The sequence below is a fragment of the Capricornis sumatraensis genome, chromosome 14, assembly GCF_032405125.1.
Source record: "Capricornis sumatraensis isolate serow.1 chromosome 14, serow.2, whole genome shotgun sequence".
NCBI lineage: Eukaryota > Metazoa > Chordata > Mammalia > Artiodactyla > Bovidae > Capricornis > Capricornis sumatraensis.
Genome location: NC_091082.1, coordinates 67,158,216 through 67,178,419, shown reverse-complemented (window position 1 = coordinate 67,178,419; position 20,204 = coordinate 67,158,216).

Below are 20,204 nucleotides of genomic sequence, written 5' to 3'. Positions count from 1 at the left end.
GCACCGGGTTAGTGTTTGTTCAGTCAAACCTGTCCATGTGTGTAGGAAAGAGGAGGAGAGTGGGGATTAAGAAAGAAATGACCCGCAGACCAGGCATAGCCTCTTCCAGAGCAGGGGAGCCTTTCCACCTGCGGTCCTGTCCTGCATCGTAGTCATGCCGGTCATGGGGCTGCGACTGTCCCTCTGCACAGCAGGTAAGGCCGCCGCCCGGGCAGGAGGGCACCGGGCCCCAGGCACATCCAGAGTGAGGACCTGCAGGAAAAGTGGCTCTCCCTCAGGGGTGGCAGGTGAGACAAGTGGGAAGAAGTGACTGGATTTGCAAGTCAGCTTGATGGTGAGCGCACCCTCAGCTCGCCCTCCCCTGCCTGCGTCTCCTGTCAGCCTTCCCACCCCCCACAGCCGCCCCCTGCCCACCCCCACCGTCCAGGGGTCAGAGCCTGGAGTTTGCGGTTCTGTGTAGAGTTTCACTCCTTCATTTCTTCATTTACGCATCTAATTGACACATACAGGCTAGTAGGTGCCAGTCAGGAACGGCCCCGACTTCATGGAGCCCTCGCCCAGTGGGGGTTAGACATTGGGCCAAAAGTCAGGAAACAAGACCATCACGGAACGCAACTAAAGCAGCGAAGGAGACGATCAGGGTATCGAGCAGCTGTCACGCAGAGAAGCTTGTGCGGGAGTTTTCAGTCTAGGGGTGGGGGGATCTCTCTGAGGAAGGGGGATTTGGGCTGAGCCTAAGGGCCGAATGAAGGAACCTTGCAGAGCAAAGCCAGAGAAAGGCCCTGAGGCGCGGGGCTGAGCCTTGTGGACGAGCTGGCTGGGTGCGGGAGCAAGCTGGGGAGCCGGAGGAGCCTTCCTATGACGGCAGCCCAGGACCCACAGGCCTGGGGGCTGCGGTAAGGAGCGACCCCCCCTTCCCCAGTAACCTGTGGGAATGACCAGGTAAACAATCAGAAAGACCCTTCTGGTCGCAGAGTGGGGAGCACGCTGTGAGTGCCGGGGACAGAAGCTTCGGGGCGGGCGCTGTGCTGGCATTCCCAGGGAGGGGAAGGTGGCTTGAGCCAGGGTGGCAGTGGGCACGGAAAGAAGTGGAAAGTTCAAGAAGGTCCCAGCTGGCCGTAGGACTGATGGGATTTGCCTAGTCAGTGACAGAAGGGCATCGACAGCAACTCCTGAGAGGGGCTTGAGGTGCTGGGGTGAGGGGTGCCGCATGACGGATGGGCTGGGAGAACCCGGACAGGCCAGATCAGCGGGGTGAATCTGTGTGCATATGGGAAACGGACATTCGGACGTGTACACCCATCTCAGGGGTGGAGTTGTCAGCTTATGTGTTTCAAGCCAGGAGGTCAGCTGGGGCAGCAGCGTTTTTCAAACTGTGGGTTGGGACCCCTTAGATCCTAAAGTCAATTGAATAGGCCACAGCCAGTGATTTAATTAAAAAAATTAAACAGAATAGGACAAAAAATATCAAAATGACTCACCTTTCATAAGAACGATTTTGTAATATTCCCTTTTCTCCATCCAGGGGTCATCCAGCTTCTCTCGGCGACAGGCAGCATCTTCTTGGCCTCTGGTGGGTGTGAGAGGTGTCACTGTTTTCGGCATGTGCCTTGTCAGGCCTTTCCTGTGTCCTCCCCAAATGCATATCCTTGCCCTTCTGTATGTCGGGTTTTGTGGTCTTACTTTCCTCCCCTTAGGGCTCTGGCTTGCAGCTGGTTTCCTCAAGGACCAGGACACCCCGTCTCCCACCCCAAGGCCCTGGGCAGAGTAGTTCTTAACCAGTCCTCCTTTGTGGGCACCTCCTCAAGGGGATGAAGTCAGGAAGGAAGGAGGGGAACATGGGGTTCTTGGTTCCTGTGAGATGTCCCATGTGCTCATTTGTTCCTCATTCATTCATTTTCGATACATCCAGTCCCTCTGATGTGCTGGGTAACCCTGGGAACATAATGATGAATAAGGCTGGTTCTTTGCTTCCAAGTTGCCTTGTCTGGTGGAGACAGACAAGCCATAAGGTCCTTTTCCCTATGGGCTTTAAACAAATTCTGATGCTAGTCCCAGCGAGACATTCAGATCTTTGCTGTCAGTGGCCTGGGCATCGGTGTATTTGAAAAGCTCCCCAGGTGATTCTACTGTGCAGCCCAATGATAAGCCCGTGACTCCTACATCAGGGCAAAACCGCTCTCTGACAAAGGGCCTTGCCCTGGGAGCCCCACCCACGGGCCTTGGGCCCTGGCTCTTTTCCCATTGGGTGGCCTTGGCTAAGTCACTTAACTCTCAGTGACTTGGTTTTTCAATTTGGGAAACAGTCGTAGTGATGTTTAACCTAGGGAGTTCTTGGAAAGGATTCAGTGAGCTCATGGCACATGGTGAGTGCTCGGGGAACACTCTCGACTGTTGTTAAGTGCTAACAAATGTTCAGGGCTGCTTATGCGAAGGGAGCCTACCAGGATGGGGCAGTGGGAAGTGGAAGACAAGAAATGCAAGAAGGTGGGGGGCATTGAGGGAGCAGGTTGGGGGGAATGAGGGGGTGGCTAGTCTTTCAGGCCAACGGAGAGGCTTGTGTGAAGGCCCTGGAGGCCGAGTGGAGGGCGGGAGGCGGGGGCCGCAAAGGGAAAGGAGAGGCCGGGAGACCGCCCGTGTTGCGGCTGGACGCCTGGGATTCGCGGGGAGGGGAGGGGCAGTGCTGAGGTGCCAACTCTCCCGCCCCAGCCCTGCAGCTAACCAGCGAAGGCAAGACCTTCTGGCGGGTGGCGGAGGAGCTGAGCTGGTCCGAGGCCCTGGAGTACTGCCGGCGGCACCGCACGGACCTGGCCGACCTGCACAGCATGAGCGGCTGGAGCAGCATCAAGGCCCTCTACTCTCTCACCAGCAGCCATGAGGCCTGGATCGGCCTCTTCTTCGATGTGCGCCTTGGTGGCCTGAGATGGTCTGGCGGCTCTTCCTTCAGCGCGTCGGCGTGGGGCTCGCTGCCCACCTTCAGGAAGGGCCTCTGTGCCACCCTGTATTCAATAACCTTTCTCCCCAGCCTGGGGGCTGCCTGGTGCACTGCCCGGAAGCCCTTCATCTGCTACTACGGTGTGTTCAGTCACATCCGGGGCCTGGTCTTCCTCCCAGGGTCGCCTCTCAGGAGCAAATGAGACTGAGCGAGTGAGCCAGCATGTAGCTGGCTCGAGTTCTTTCAGAGCACAGCTAACTGACTGCTATCTTAACCCTCGTTTGCTACATTCTTCTCTGCCGCCTTAGTTTCTTTCTCTTCTGTCCCTCATTCCAAAGACTCCATCAGAGAAAACAGCTGTAAATTAGGGTAGACAAAAAGTAAAATCTGGCATGTTTCATTATGTCCCCTCCTTCTGCCAATTAAGGATCTGGGGAAAGAGGAAAAGAAAGGGAGGGAACAGGGAAAGTCAGGTTGGGCATCCATGTGCATCTATGCAGAAACCAGAGCGGAGTCCAATGTCTATCTCTTGATAGTGTGGTTTTGTCTCTAGGGGCTGGGGGCATGTGGAACAGCCACTCCCTGGGAGAACCTTGCTTTGGGGAGGCAGGTGGGTGCATCTCTGCAGGCAACCCATTTACTTGATGCACGTGGTACTGGCTGTTGGGAAATGGCCCCCCCCCACCACCACCATCCTTGCCCTTGTCTTAAAGGTTCTGAGATCACAGAGGTAATAGTTATAGACAGCACCTTCCTTAAAAAAAAAAAAAAAGGCCAATTTCTGCTTTCCTCTCAGTCAGCCAAGGCCCATCCCAGCCCCTCAAATAGGGTCTTGGAGGGCCAACCTGATGGGTCCCCAATTTTATGCTACACCATGCCCATCATGGGGCCTTGAAATGTAGCCCAGGGTAGTCTAGGTTTGATCTTGAGATTCCCAGGCCAGAGGAGTGGTGTGTGCCAGAGTGGGTGTGGGAGTCCCCCTGAAGGAACAGTCATGTTGGGGGAGCTTTACCCGACCCCCCTGGAGTCTTTGGACTCTCCCTAGATACTTCTTAACTGCATCCGCTTCTCTCCAGCTCTGCAAATCCACACACCAGCACAGCTCTTGTTGGCATCTCCCTGGCCCCCTCCGGCCTGTTCTGTACATAGTAAAATCTTAAAAATGTAAATTAAAAAAAAAAAAAAGTAAATCAGATCCATTTGCTTAGACATATTCAGTAGGTTCCCTTGGCACTTCTAATCACAGTCTTACACATGTGGTCCCATCCCTTCTCAGCTCTGCTCAATATATTCCTTCCTACCTCTTCGCAAGGCTGGCTCCTTCTTATAGTCTCTTCAAGAGCAAAGATCTTGCTTTGCCTTATTCCTGCTGCTATTTTTCCGGGGCCTGCAATAGCATCTGCCACACAACAGGTGCTCAGTATATATATTTATGGAACACACGTGGATAGGAACAAAGGGGCCCACTTACTCTGGAGCTAGGTTTCTCCGGGCTTCAACTTGGTGATTCCTAGTGCCCGGAGAGGACCCTGGGCAGCCCCATCCCCATCGCATAACATGTGGCTTGTTTCACAGATCCTACTGTGGGGTCCCACACCCTCCTGGAGCCAGTTCTCAGCCTGACTGCCACTCCAAAGCCAGGTACACGCCTGGGGCTCCGCCTTCCCTGGCACTGGTCCACCTGGAGCAGGTGACTCTCCCTCTCCCCAGGCCCAGGATGCCTTGGCTTTGCCCCCAGGCTGACCCCAAGCCGAGGCTCAATGCCTTTGTTATTCACATGGTGGGGGTGGGGGTGTGTGGGGGCGTGTGGTTCTCCAACCAGCCTGTGGCAGAGTCCAGCCTAGCCTGCACCCTAGTCTCTGATGTCCCCACCCCAGTGACTGGGGGTGGGGGTGGGGGTCGAGGCCCATCCACCTAGTGAAAGTTGCTCAGTTGGGTCTGATTCTTTGCGACCCCATGGAGTGTTGCCCACCAGCTTCCTCTGTCCATGGGATTCTTCAGGCAAGAATACTGGAGTGGGTTGCCATGCTCTCCTCCTGGATCTTCTTGACCCAGGGAACAAACTTGGGTCTCCTATCTTTCGGGCAGATTCTTTACCATGTGAGCCACCAGGGAAGTCCACATGGTGAGGGGACTATTACTGCCCTGGTATTTTACGAAGAGTTTCTTGGGGTAGAGAAATTTCAAAGGGAATTCACTCCTCAACCAGCTCTGCAAAGCTGGTTTTCTGCATGCTGTGGAACACAGCACTGTAGAGTGAAGACCCAGGCTTCTAAGGCAGGCATACCTGATTTGAACCTCGTCTTGCCACTTAGTAAGGCATGAGTTTGGGCAAGTCATTGCCTCCCTGAGTCTCCCCTTCCTCCTCTGTAAAGTGAGGTCTGCTTCTGGGGATTATAGTGAGGATTTTAAAAGATGACTTGTGCTACAGGCAACGCTCAGGGCTGGCGAGAAGAGAACGAGAGGTGCTTAACAAAGGGTAGCTTTAAAAGACCAGTTTGAATAGGGAAAATTAGGGAAGTATTAGGCAAATCTGGATGGGACTTGGTAAGCAGGCAGGAGTCAGAGCTTGGGAGGCCATATTTGAATCTGAGGATATGAGTCCCAATTCTGCAAACAGAGGTGTATCCTTTAACAGGTTTCTGGAATCAGTCCATGCCAAAGCACATCCTTTCCAAACTTCCCTTATTTTGAATCACAGATGTTTGTGTGCTCCCCATAAGATAGGCCTGGCCAGGGGCAGGGTAGGCAAGGGTGTCTTGGTCTGTCTGAGCTCCACTGGAAGTCAGGACCATGAATGTCCGGCAGCCTCCTGTCCAGCAGGTGTGCCCCTCACCAGGCTTACCTCTTGTCCCTGGCTCTCCTGATGTCATGAGCCTGGGAATACCACACGGTCCCTCTATTCTGCCTCAACCTTGGACCCTCCTAAGAGCTGGTGCGGCAAGCACACTCCCTGGAAACCATAGAAGTGGCTGATTCTAAACCAGGATTATATTAGCCCCCTCATTCCCTCCCTGCAAAGTTTAACCCTACCACTTGAGTGTTAATTATTTGCACATACTGTGTTAAATCATATATATTCATGACTTCATTTACTCATTTAAATTAAATACATTTAGGTACTATCCCTGTGTTGTTGTTCAGTTGCTCATTCATGTTCAACTCTTTGCGACCCCATGGACTGCAGCATGCCAGGCTTCCCTGTCCTTTACCATCTCCTGGAGTTTGCTCACACTCATGTCCATTCAGTTGATGAGGCCATCCAACCATCTCATCCTCTGTCAACCCCTTCTCCTCCTGCCCTCAATCTTTCCCAGCATCAAGGTCTTCTCCAGTGAGGTGGTTCTTCACATCAGGTGGTTAAAGCATTGAAGCTTCAGCTTCAGCATCAGTCCTGCATTCAGGGTTAATTTCCTTGCAGTCCAAGGGACTCTCAAGAGTCTTCTCCAGCACCACAGTTTGAAAGCATCAATTCTTTGGCACTCAGCCTTCTTTATGGTCCAACACTCATATCCATACATGACTACTGGAAAACCCATAGCTTTGACTAGATGGACATTTGTTGTCAAAGTGATGTCTCTTTTTTAATTCAGTGTCTAGGTTTGTCATCCCTGTTGTACAGATAGAGAAACGAAGCTTAGTTCTTAACCCCTGCTCTCCCTAATGCATGTCCTTTTTCCTAGCTGCTGCTGTGACAGCGCCTTCATTCTCCTAATCTGGTATTTAGTCTGCCTGTAAAATTGTGGATTTCATCAAACCTAACACCTGAGGATGGAGTAAGGGCAAGGGTCGTACTGGGACTGTGTCTAGGGGTGATGAGAGCTGAGCCAGCAGAGATCCTGGACCTCAGGCCTGTGGTCTCTATGTCCTATACTTACAGTTGAGGTTCAGCTTGGCAACCTGACCTTCAAGCGATTTGACCAAGAAAAGATGTGGCTGGAGGCGGTGGGGTACTGCCGCAGATACCACACAGACCTGGCTGACCTACAGATGGTGACTGAGGAGATGGACAAGGACTTGAAATCCATCACGAGTAACACTGAGGCCTGGATTGGCCTCTACTTCAGTGCAGCCTCTGGGTCTCCGAGGTGGTCCAGCGACAGGGGTTCCAGCATCCCTACCTGGCTGCAGCCACCTAAGTTTGGGGCAGGACTGTGTGCAGGTCTCAGTAGCTACTGGAGCTTCCAGTAGAATTTCTGCAGTGACCTGCTTTTCCCTGAAACCCTTCATCTGCTTCGATGGTGAGTGACAGTCACCCCCACTGGCCCTCGGCCTACCCAAGGCTAGACTGGGATGAGAAACGGGTATTTTTTTTTTGGCCGCTTGAGATGTTGAGGATAGATCTAAGGAAGTATTTCTAGATTCTGTAGGTTACCAGAGTTTTGGAGCAGGCTTTAATTTAATTCTGGGAGATCTTTAAAGAATAGAACAGACCCCATCCTGTCTCTGGGCATTAGCAGTTAGCAATGGCAATTACTTATTTGGCAACAAAGAGGTTAAAAGTGTGGGCTTTGGAATCAGATTTTATTACTTGCTAGAAATTAGGGGAACAGCATCTCTGAGCCTTTTCCATCTGCAAAAAACCAAAATGGCATTGATGATGCACCGCATAAGATGGCTTTGAAGGATGAATGAGAACGAATATAAAGGACCTAGATGAGACCTTGATTCAGAGTAAATGCCCAGCAGGTATTAGCCACTGTTACTGTTGTCGTCACCACAAACACATGGGAGCCAGAGGCCTACCTGGTTATTCTGGATCGTGTGTGTGGTATGTCTCCTCAGCAACAGGCTTCATCCTGACTTGTCCTTTCCATCTCCCTTTTCTTCTCTTTTGTCCCTTCCTTCTTAGTTTCTTTGGTTTCATTGAGATATAATTCACATTCCTTAAAATTCACTTTGAAAGTGGCCAGTATAGTGAGATTTAGTACAACCCAGGTGGCCCAATCATCACTACTACCTAATTTTAGGACAACTGTGTCACCCCCAATAAGAAACTCCTTACCCTTTGGCAGTGACCCCCCCCCCCCCCCACCTCTCCCACCCTCAGTCCTGGCACCAACTAATCTGCTGTCTCTGGTTTTGCCCATTCCTGGCTGTTTCTTTTTGTGTTTTGGATTTGATGAGAATAGTGATCCTTATCTATAAAACAGGAACAATGGTTCTTCCCTTGAAGAGCTGCTGTGAGGAATAAAGATTGTGAGGGGACCTCTCCTGTGACAGCGCCCCCCCCGAGCTGGCTTCTGTGACGGGAGATTGATCGTCAGTGTCTGGTGGGGCTCTCACCAGAGCAGCATGTCTGGAGTGGCAGACCTGGGCTTGCTGCGTGCTCCCCCATGTCAGCCTTGCTCTCACACTCCCCGCTGGCATTTTCTTACAGATCCCACCATCGGACACCGGGATTTTGCAGCCCTCCCTCAGCTCTTCTACACGCCCTCCTCAGAAGTGACCGTGGGGATAACGCCCAGGCCAAGTACACTCCCCTGTTTTCTGCTCCATATGGGGTTGCTTTGAGCCTGTTCTTGGCTGAATTCAAGGGTCTCCAGGGCATGGGATGTGGAGAGGGTGGACTGTATAAAGTAGCACATGGTGGGTCCCAAGCGATCCTCCCAAAAAGGCCAGGAAGGAGCCGGAAAAGAGGTGAGCCACCTGGGTGGCAACCATGGGCCACTTACGGAGAGGCAGTTCTCTGGGCCCCTCACTCTGCTGGGCTGGCTGGGGTTCAGAGGAGGAGGGCTTGGTTACCATCAACCTCTCTCCTCAAACTAGGCCACTGGCCTTGCAGCTCCCAGGCCAGTGGACCCACGAGAGGCTGTGTAGTCTCTCTGGTGAGGTCGAGACAGGAAAAGGGGAAGACCCCCTCACTGCCCAGCTGCGCAGCGCTCCTGAGGAAAAATCACCAGATAGGCCTCTGAGGTCCAGCATCCAGATAGGGAAGTGCAATAGAAGTGCCCGTCAAATCCCTTCTTTGGGAGGAGAGAAGATGAGAGCTGAGTTGTTGGGACCATGTGTGGGGGACATGGCTGGGAATCACAGGGATAGTGTGCCTTTAGCGTTTTAAAATTCCTGAAGCATTTTCACAGCTATTACCTCATTTTGCTTCCTGTGAGTTCAGAAGCAAACTAGGATTAATTGAGGACAAAAATCACAGTTCTGGCATCTTTACAGTTGGACATCAGACAAAGGTATTGTTGCCCTTTTTGAGGACAGAGAGCAAGGAGACCAGCTCATGGACACACAGAGCTTTATTAATTCCAGGGACACAAGGCAAAGGCAGGGCCTGTTCTGAAGGCTGACAGCCAGCGGGAGGAGGGCTCCTGATAGGCAGTGCTGCCTGTGTAGTCACAGGCCTGGTGGGAAACACAGGGAAGGGGATTGTCCCAGCTCCTGTAATTATCCGAGGATCTCCTGGAGGGGGTGGTTTTGAAGTTAGCCTGCAAAGGGAATGGAGAGGGTCTGAAGGGGGTTAGGGCTAGGCTGGGAGGCCTGGATCCTGTAGGGGTGGAGGCCCTGTGAGCTGCTCAGGAACAAGGGATTGGGCTGAGATGCTGGGGGGCTCGCTGGTCATCCAGGCTCTACCAGGCGGGTTCAGGAGCTCCCCCTGCCTGCCACTGGGCTCCGCCCTGTCTGCGATGGGTGAGCAGGGCCAGGCGAGGAGAGGCCACTCGGCGGCTGCAGGTGCAGGGCCCTGGAACCCCAGGGAAGCCTTCTCTTTGCTGTAGGCACCAGCTTCGGTCCTGCGGACACCATGAAAGGTTGGGCTTCGGCGGGGCCTTTACTGCAGCAAGTCAGCCCGGAGCCCACCGAGCTGAGCTCAGGCACCCTCGGCCCCAGCACCTCTGCCTCTGCAGGCCCTGTCGCACCCCAGTCCAGAGGGACAGAATCACCGAGTCCTCCGGCCCACGTCCCAATCCCCGTGGACGGAGGGCCCTGGACCTCGCCGGTCACCACCCAGAACATGTCCTTTGGTCCTGCGCCACCGGACTCCTCGCCGACCCCTGCCCCGAGCCCCACGGAGCTGGTCCACTGGAGGAGCCCCTCTGTCCCCCAGGGAATGACCGAGACCCCCCTGGCCTCCACCTCCAGCCCTGCTCCAGGCCCCGCGCCCCTGGCCTCCTCACCAACCCCTGCCCTGAACCCCACAGAGCCAATCTCCTCGGGGAGCCCCTCTGTCCCCCAGGCCTCTGCCTCCAGCTCTGCTACAGGCCCCGCACCCCCGGAGGACTCCGGTACCCAGGGTGGGCCTGGGAGGCTGCAGGAAGACACAGCGGGCCCCTCGCTCGGCTCTACCCGCGGGGCCTCGGCTCACCCTGGGGCGACGGAGACCCCTGGGGCGGCCACATACAGTGGGTCCAGTGGGGCTGAACCTCCGGGGACCAAAGAAAGCACCGCGGAGCCCTCCAGCTCAGGAAGCTCAGCTGTGCTCCAAAGAACAAACATCAGCTGGAAAGGGCCAGCCCAGAGCCAGGCCGCAGACCCAGAGAAAGCTGGCAGCTGGCCATGGCCTGACACAGGTCCCCGCCTGCTGGGGGGTCGGGGACCCCGGCCCCTCCTTTGGGGGAGGCCAAGCCCTAGTTTCCATGCCCGGGCCACCAGTCAGGGAGGTTGAGGGGGTGGGTGTGTGTTGGGCCACGTCTCCACTCCCTGGGTTCCTTCCGGATCACTCCATGGGGGAGTGAGTTTACTGGCTGGAGCCAGTTTACCCCCTCTTCCTCCCTAGATAATAATTTAGGGTGGGGCGATCTAGCGGAGGAAAACTGTATCTTGGCTAGAGGAGTCTAACAGTGAAGGGTTAGAATGTTGGGTCCTCTACTTACTGTGTGGTTTTAGGCAAACTTCCCAATCTCTCCGAACTTCATTTCTCTCATCTTTAAAGAAAAATACTGGACGTCTCGAGGTATCGTTCAGTGCCTGACATCTGGCAGATATTCAATGAATGGTAGTTGTTTCTAATCTCAGTTCAGTAGTTAAATACTTAGTGATTCATTCAGCCTCTTATCCCTGTCCTTACTTGACTCAACGGACAGGGTTGGCCTCATTCTCATTTTATTAATTATAATGATTATGAATGATCACCATTATGAATTATTAAGACCATGAAATCTCACAGGGCAGGGCATGTTTTATCTTTTATGCCTCTTTGTATCTTTCCCAGGCCTAGGAGAGTGTTTTGCATACTGGTAGATGATTTAATTCAACAATCATTTCCTGAGTACCTGTTTTGAACAAGGCAATGGATACCAAGATGAGCAGAACCTGTTTCCTGTTTTTAAAAGAGTTCAGTCTAATAAGGGCTAATAGAGACAACTGGGACAGTTTTTGATACGTACTGCCCCCAGAAGGGTGAACCAAGAGCCTGACAGGAAAAGGACTCATTCATTCCGTCTGGAAAGGTGGTGGTCCATGGACAGAAGGTAACGGAGGATTTCATCAGGCAGCAAAGGCTAGAAGGTTCTTCTTGGTAGAGAGAACAGCATGAGCAAAGATAGGCAGCTGTGAACATGTGCGGAGAAAACAAGCAGTTTGAGGTGACTGGAATGTCTGTCACATATTTGGAAGGGAAGTAGCAGGGATGAGGGCTTCCCAGGAGGCGCTGGTGGTAATGAACCTAGCTGCCAGAGTGGGAGACCTAAGAGCCTTGGGTTTAATTCCTGGGTCGGGAAGATCCCCTGGAGGAGGGCATGGCAACCCACTCCAGTGTTCTTGCCTGGAGAATCCCTTGGACAGAGGAGTCTGGTGGGCTACAGTCCACAGGGTTGCAAAGAGTTAGACACGACTGAAGCGACTTAGCAGGCAATCATGCACGAAGCAAGGGATGAGGGGAGAGAGGTGGACTGGGCCAAATTCTGAAGGACTGGATTCTGCAGTCAGTGAAGCCATCAGAGGATTCTTAGCAAGGCAGCACAATGCTCAGATCTATAGTCAACAGAAGCAAGGTGGTTATGATGACAAGAATAGTGACACGGGGCAATGCCTGTGTCAGGATGCTAAAGGAAAAAAAAAAAGATGCTGATTTAACGTTACATGTGTAACACAGTCACAATAAAGGAAACATCAACCTGTGCTTAGAAAAAAAGATTAGAAGAAAACGTGTGAAAATGTTAACAATGGTTACATTCAGGCAACAAGAATATGTGTGTTTCCCTGCCTTCTGTGCTTATGGACTTCACAAAACTTATTCACATCACTAAAGAAACGTAGAATACTTTGGGTGGGGAAAGAAGAGGGCACGTGGAGACACAGGAAGTGTGTGTGGGGAGAAAGACTTGTGCAGTCTGGGAGAGTGAAGTCGCAGTCAGAACTGGAGCAGCGGAGTGAGCAGGGACTTGGAGCTGATTTCACATTGCTTGCAAGTGGTATTAACTGAAGAAATATAAATACAAACATATTTTACAAAATGTTCTGCTTTGCTCATTGAATCACAGAAATGCAAATTAAAACGTATTTACATTATTATTATTATTATTTTAGCTTGCCAGTTTGGCAACAATTTGGAGTGATAATGCTGATAATGTGAGAAAATCAGCACGCCCAGATGCTGGATAGTGCATTAAACTGGTGTTCCCATTCTTGTAATGCGTGTCAGTTCCGGAATGTGCATACTCTTTCATACAGAAATTCTACCCTTGGAAGTTTATTAAGGAAATAATAGTACAAGGTGCACAAACACATTGACGCGTACACGCTACACACAGGTTGTTTGTTGCAGCATTGTTTATTACAGTGAAAACCTGGAGGCAAAATCTAATGTCCATTGAAAGCAGATTGATTAAATGAGTTATGTACATTCAACGAAATACTATGCAGCCTTGAAAGAGATTAAGGTAGATCTTTATGCATTCAAATTAAAAAATTCAAGTGTGTGAAGGATATTCTATAGCAAACTGTTAATAGTGGTTGTCCCTGGGTCAGGGGAGGGGACACTTTTACTTAAATATTTTACAATAATATATCACAAAACAATATGGTTCAAATATTCCATATTTGAAAAAAAAGACATCTGCAAGGCACTGACAGGACTTTGGTGACTGAATGTGTGAGCAAGTGAGAAGGAGTGAGGGAGCAGCCGGGGTTATGTGGGGGTCTCTGGCTGGAGAGCCTTAGGGGATGGGCAACCAGAAAGGGGGTGAGGGGGTTGCTGAGATTGGCTTTGGAATATGTACTTTGAGGTGCTACCCCTTGATGGCGATGCTGGGGGTCCCTGGGTACCATGGTGGGGCTCTGTGTAGCTGGCAGACTACATAGGGGGATTGGGCTTCTTGGGGTAGGAGCTACTAAAAATAAACATTTGATACTGAGGAGACATATTGCCCAAGCCCCACAAATCCTGGTATCAGAGACACTTTATGAGGGATGATGATGTAGACACGGGGTACATGAGCCTGTGGGGTAAGTGAAGGGTCTGGGAAGGACTGAGCTTCCCACGCTGGGTGGTTTCTGTAGGATGGTGGCCGCCCAGGCCTGTCTTCTAGCTCAGGGGCAGTTACCCATCTCGGACCACTTTGCTCTGGCTGTATTTGCAGTAACTCTCTTATTTTCCCCTCTTGTAGCTGTGACAAGTGAAAGGAGTGGCACCAACATGACAGGCACAGCTCCTGCCACTCAAGCCAGACACTGGAGCTCAGCTAATCACCCAGAATCTAAGGAAAAAACTCCAGCACCGAAACCAGGTAATTAACTGCTTCTGGCTACCAAGTTTCTCACTCTTAATAACCAATCAATTAAATCTGGACAGCCACTCCTCAGCATGGGGCACTCAAGACCTTTCTATGAAAGACAGCATGACGTGTTGGGAAGGCAACAAGGGGGAGGATCCTTAGCTTCCTGATGACTGTGAAAGCTCAGGGAGCAAATCTCCTCTTTCTCATCTGCAGAAGGAATGTAGTAAAAATGACCCTGCCTTCATCACAGGGTTGTTCAAGTACCCAGAGAGTGAGGTACTTTATTAACTTTATAAGGTGGTCCTGTGTGATGCTGCAGCTCCTATGATTGGGCCAAAGGCTGAGCTTGTTTATAGGCTCAGAGAATGTAAGAGTTTTCTGGTGTAGAGTTGGCTTTTATAAACGTGGGTCCAGGGAGAGGTGAATATTTCCAGCATGGTGTAGAACAATCTACTTGATAATTCTATTAAAAGGAAGAAACAGGAATTCCCTGGCAGTCCAGGGTTCGATCCCTGGTTGGGGAACTAAGATCCCACAAGCTGCACAGCGCATCCCCCCAACCCACCAAAAAGAAAACTTTTTTTTTTTTTTAAAAAAGAAGGAAAATACAGAAGAGAGAGTAAAGAAAGTAACTACCTGAGGGTGGCCAGGTTATGGGAGGAGAGCAGCGGTTACTCCACTCATGAGACTCTTTACTTTTGGCCACTAGCTGGTTTCTTTCTTCTCCTTTTAAAGTCCTAAATCACCATGTAGCCTCTATGGTGTCCAGTGGGCACTCCCTGACTGCTAAGAATGTGAAGCTTTCAAATGGCAATGAGATAATGTGCCTTGATCCAGGTAATACTTTCTTTTTTCAGGGCAACTCTTTGGAATCCTCAAAGCAGATTTTCTCATCCCAGTTCTGATGGACCCAGAGGACATGAAAGACCAATTTTTGATTGAGGTGAGACTTCTGTCCTCTAATTCTGATCAGTCAGATGACTTGACAGTGCAAAGCCATCCCATCAAAGCCAATACATGGAGAAATGGTCTTGGAAAATGAGCTTGTCTGTTGCCATTGCCATCCTTCTGGCTCTGGTTCATCATGAAGGCTGGTTCACGTGCTCGGATCTTTTCTTACTCTAACATTTTTCCTGAGCTCTTAGGAAAAAAAATCTATACAGCATAGTCAGAAGGACCCAAATTTAGATGATGGCTTTGCACTTGCTAGTGGTGTGACCTTGAGCACCTAAACTTCTCTCTCTGAACCTCTGTTTCCTCATGAATTAGGTACAACTGTACCTAACTCATACGGTTGGTATGTGATTAAATGAAATATTCCATAAAAAAGTGCTTTGCAAATTGTCTGGCACATAGGAAGTGCTCAATAAACATTAAATATTATTATTATCAAATTATTGTTCTGGATATACATTTGTTCCAGGCTTTTGTTTTTCCTCTCCTATTTTTTAAAAGTATCGTGAGACAGGAAATTGTGACGAGGAAGAACTGTTTCTAAATGTTGTGACAAAAGCCCCAAAATGATTTTCAGATATGACCCAACGGCACATTTTTCAGTGATATCAGATAATAATCATAAGATGTCAGAGCTAAAGTTCTTCGTAGGCTATCTAGCCAAAATCACAATTTTACAGACAAGGAAACACACTGACATCCATCTGTTAGCTTACTGCAATTTACGCACATGCCAAAGAAACAGCACCCAGGCAATTCATTCAAAAAATCTCAAAAATGGAAGTTTCTAGGAAGAACGGTTGTCTGTGTGCGCACATGTACATGGGCACACATGTGTCTGCCTGGTGGTGGGGAGGAAACTGGAGAGCTTTTGGTGCATCTTTCTATTGAAGGCAAGTGTTAGTCGCTTACTCGTGTCCGAGTCTTTGTGACTCCATGGATTATAACCCACTAGGCTCCTCTGTCCATGGACTTTTCCAAGCAAGAATACTGGAGTGGACAGCCATTCCCTTCTCCAGGGTATCTTCCTGACCTAAGGATCAAACCTGCATCTCCTGCGCGGCAGGCAGAATCTTTACTGTCTGAGCCACCAGGGAAGCCCTCACTGAAGGAAGAGCAGGTGCAAATGATGCAATTCGGCCTCAGATAAAATTTTTTTAGTAAAAGTTCAAGTAATAAGACTGCAGTGCTGAGTGTTAAATCTACAAAAGTCAAGGTACCCTCCCCCCTTTTCTGGGTCAGGGGAGGGTGGTTCCCAATCAGAAACCATCTACGTTTTACTTTAAATTAAAACCAATAATGGGAAACTTGGGGTCAAGATGGGAAATTCCAGCTTTTGGTCAACTTTTGTTGGAATATGGCTATCCTGTATTAACAGAGAGAATTTCTATCACATATTTAAAGGATGGAATTGGCAGGGACAAGGTTTTTACCAGCATTTAACATCCCAAACAGGAGAGAAAAAAAACACCTATAGCCAGCTTACCCAGTGCCATGGATGGTAACAGAAGGAACATTATAACAGTCACACACACCGTGCTCAGAGCAAGATATGGACTAGCGGTCATTAACCTGGCTGAATTTAGAATCCCTTGGGTAATCCCTGGTCCAGTCCTTAGAGAGTTTCCATCTAATTGTTCAGTGGAGGGCCTAAAGGCGATCTCCACGGTCACTTTTTCAAGATCTTAAGTGATTCTGATGAACAGTCAGGATTGAGAATTCTTGATAAAGTCATTTGTTTCAGGCCCCTTTATCATTAAACTTTCTGTGTGTGTGTGTGTGGGAGTGGTGGCCTAACAAACTTGACTTATATACTTTCCTATTGTTGAAGACACTAACAACAAAAGGCAGGTAGCTGGAAGGAAGCTAAGAAAAGTAAAGGGTATGGCTGGACATAAAGGGTAGATGGGTGGACAGTTAAGGGCTAAGACTGCAAGGTCACAAGATAGCATCAATGATAGTTTCTCCCTTTTTGATCTTTCAGATCCAAGATGTCTTAAACCTTACATTAGGTCATAAGCAATTCAGACTGAAATGGGTCGGCTTCGAAGTGAACAAAACATAACACGTCTACTGTGATCTGGAATCTCCTTGCACAATTTTCTCTGGATTTTGAGTGAATTTTAGTCTTTTAATTCCTAGTAGAATAGAAGTAACTAGATATGCGAGGAGGCTAACTGGTGGAATTTCAGAACTAAGCATGTAGGAAAACTGCTTATGGGACCTGCATCTTGGGGTTTTAAAGAATGAAATAGGTAAGCAGAGATGAAGGTAATGTGGAAATAATAACCTTGAGAATAATAAGCAAATAAGAACAACAACAGCAAAAAGTCCCAACTAAACAACACAACCCTGAAACAAACCCTGTTAATCTACTGAGGAATTAAGAGAGGCCAGTACTGGTCTGGAGTGCTCGGTAGGGTTCTCCTTCCATTTTCTATTCAGTTACAAGCTGGTAAAGAGATTTCAAATTTTCCAGAATGAGGAGCTTTTTAAGGGTGTTGTTACAATACAATGCATGTTATCTTTGCCCTTCAGCTAAATAATTTTTCCCTATAAGTTGGGAAATTCTAAGACATGCTGTTCTTCATGTTAAAATATACCTTCAGCATAATATTCCTACATACATTTTGTTACTGGTTCTTCTCCAAGTGTCCTAATCACCCAGATGACATGCTAGAAATCAAACAGTAATATGTCAAATACAGTAGCAACCTTAGTCTGAAATGTTTAAAGTTAAAGTTTATTTGTATTCTTCATAGGAATATCAATAAAAGACCTCAAACGTATCTATATCTGTACATGTACAAGAACCGTCAAAAATTATTCACAGAACAAAAATAAATCTTCTTTTAGAACAAACCCAGGTAATGAAATGCTGACATGGATCTCACATATGGAACAATCTAAGTGCTACTAGCACAAAAATATGGCTTTAAAAATAAAATAAAATCTTGGGTTTTGTTTCTCTAACGTGTATTTCTCTTTCTTGAAATAAAAAATAAATTATTTAGAGCTATCATTGTAAAATAGTAATGTGTTTTAACACACTCTTATTAAGGCCCTGGAGATGAAGAACAAAGTCAAATTTAGAAGGTAAGTTCCTTACAGGTGTGATTCAGGTTAATATGCTGCTGTCTGCTTGAGTTAATGCAATGAGGAAATGTCTAAGCACCAGTCAAAATTTAACCTTTACTATTTCAAATTTTCTGCAGGATAGTGGTCATTGAATCAACTAGTATTTAACCTTTTGGTGAACTGGGAATTGAAATTTTCCCTTGGGAGTGTAGAAATGACATAAAAATGATATTTATTCTTAAATTTTTGTACATCCCACACAGATGATTGAGGCCTCCTAAAACACAGTTTCTGAGAAAATCTTTTTAGAATATATAAATCTGGTTTTAAGGTTCAAACTAAAACACTTCCTGGGAAAAAACAAAGGCAATGAACACTGAGAACTGAGGAGAAAATTAAAATGCATGCTGAAATATGGACACAAACCACCACTTGGCTTTCCTTGGGTGGCTCATGGCCAAGCCTTACTCAAACACCTGAGGATAAACGGATCAGGAACCAAAGCTACTTCTTTCTGGACTCTACTCTCAGATCAGTGACATTCAACTTTATTTCTATGACTTCCCAAGGTATCAATAACGTTATCTTGGGTTCTTGAGACAATGTCAAACCAAGTCAATTTCAAGTCACTTTAACATATATACATATAACACATATGGTACATTTTAAAGAGGAAAGAACAGCTGTCATACAATCTGACAGATGAGGGCATAAAATCTAAAAATCTCGACGTTTGGGAATCACTGCTTGATGAGATGGATTAACATTCAGAAAAAGGAAGCCCTAAGAATCATGTGTTTTGCGTGGGTGCCCATGTCATGTTTCTATAGAAACTGCCTTTCTACGTATCTCATATATTTTGAGATTAGGCAAAGGATAATAAATCCTCCTGTTTCCTTGAACCTGTTGGGCTTTGAAGAAGACTGCTGTGCACTAGCCCCTTTTGGATCATGTATCTTCTCAGGTTCTTTCACTCTTCATAAGATATTTATTCTACCTCAGGCAAATTTCATCACTTTTGTCCCTCCTAAACTCAAGAGCATTCAAAACTGGGTCATGACAAGAGAATGCTTCCAGAACTAACAACAATCACTCAAACACAAAAAGAGAGTCTACTTAAAAATTTAACACCCCAACACACCTTGCTTTTAAAAAAGGAAACAAAATAGGCCCTTTCAATGGACATATTGATTAAAAAACCAAAGTATCCCAAATCCTTGGCCCTCAGGTAGGGGGTGGGAAGGCAACTATTTATTGCTGAAGTGAACAGGAGATTTCACTATCAGATCTGAAAAAGGGAAGGGGAAATGAAGAAGAAAGCCCCTGATGTGAAGAAGATGGCCCCCAGAGAAGCGGCTGAAAGTACAGGGAAGCTGTGGGCTCCAGAGCCGCTGAGTCCGGCCCAGTGACAAGTCTAGTCTGGTGTCAACTCTAGTCAGGGTCACACGGGCCTGCAGTCATCCCAAGGAGGATTCCTTCCCCAAGTTCAGTCCCACAACCAGTCTTCTCAGAAACTCCAAAATGGAGATAACTAGAACTGAACCTAGATGGAAGGCAGGACAAACTGTAACCAAACTCACTTGACGGCAATGGTCCTGCTCTGGGGCTTCCAAAGAAGAGCTGCTCTCAACCCAGTGCACCTCTGAGGCCAGACAGAGAACTGAGGGTCGGCAGAGCTACAGATCTGTAAACAGACTAGGATCTAGAAAGCTTTACCTCGAAAGTCAAGTTGATTCTCAAGGGCATACAGCAGTCCTAGGTAATCCTGCTTTTTCTTTCCTTGTCCAGGACCATCACAGGGCATGGTAGAAGTGGACCAGAGAAGGCTAATTCTGACCAACTCAATGACAAGTGCAAACAGCCAAGTTACAGCAGCACGATGACCTCATTTTACCACACTTCTCTCACAACAGACTGCCCTGGAGCCCAGCAGAACCTTGGTAACAGTGCCTGGAACATAGTAAGTGCTCAAGTGTTTGTCTTAGTTACCTAGTTACAATCTCCCTTCCATCAGGGCTTGTATTGCAGACACTCGGAATGCGATGACCTGAAGGAAATGTTATTACTTCTTGCTGCTTCAGCCCAGAAAGCGTATTGCTCTGGTGAAAATAAAAGGGAAGTATTTGCTCTTTCCCTAAATCCTGCCAATGTTGTTCTTATTAATGGCCTAGTCTGGTTGTCAGCTAGACAAGCATTCTGCCAGCACTTCATCTGATTTCCAAACTCCAGCCTTGGTCCACGCTGCACCCCATCAGGCGGTGACGTGTTGGGTGTTAGAGGGCGTGCAAGATGTGCTATCTTAATCCACCCGCTTCTCTTCAAACATACACCTCCTCTGAGTAAAACAGAGGTGTGGACTTATTTGGGCTGAAGAAAAGCCAATTGAGCAATACCTCCATAAAAATTATTGGCTGTTGCTGACTTTTTCCATACTTAAAACATCTTTTGGAATAAGTTCTGTAAGACTGCAGCATTCTCTAAACAAATACTCAGAAAAAATATTCAGACAGGAATAAGCTCAAAGGATAATCCAAACTTTAACATCTGGCAACTACACTGAACTTCTAGCTTACCTC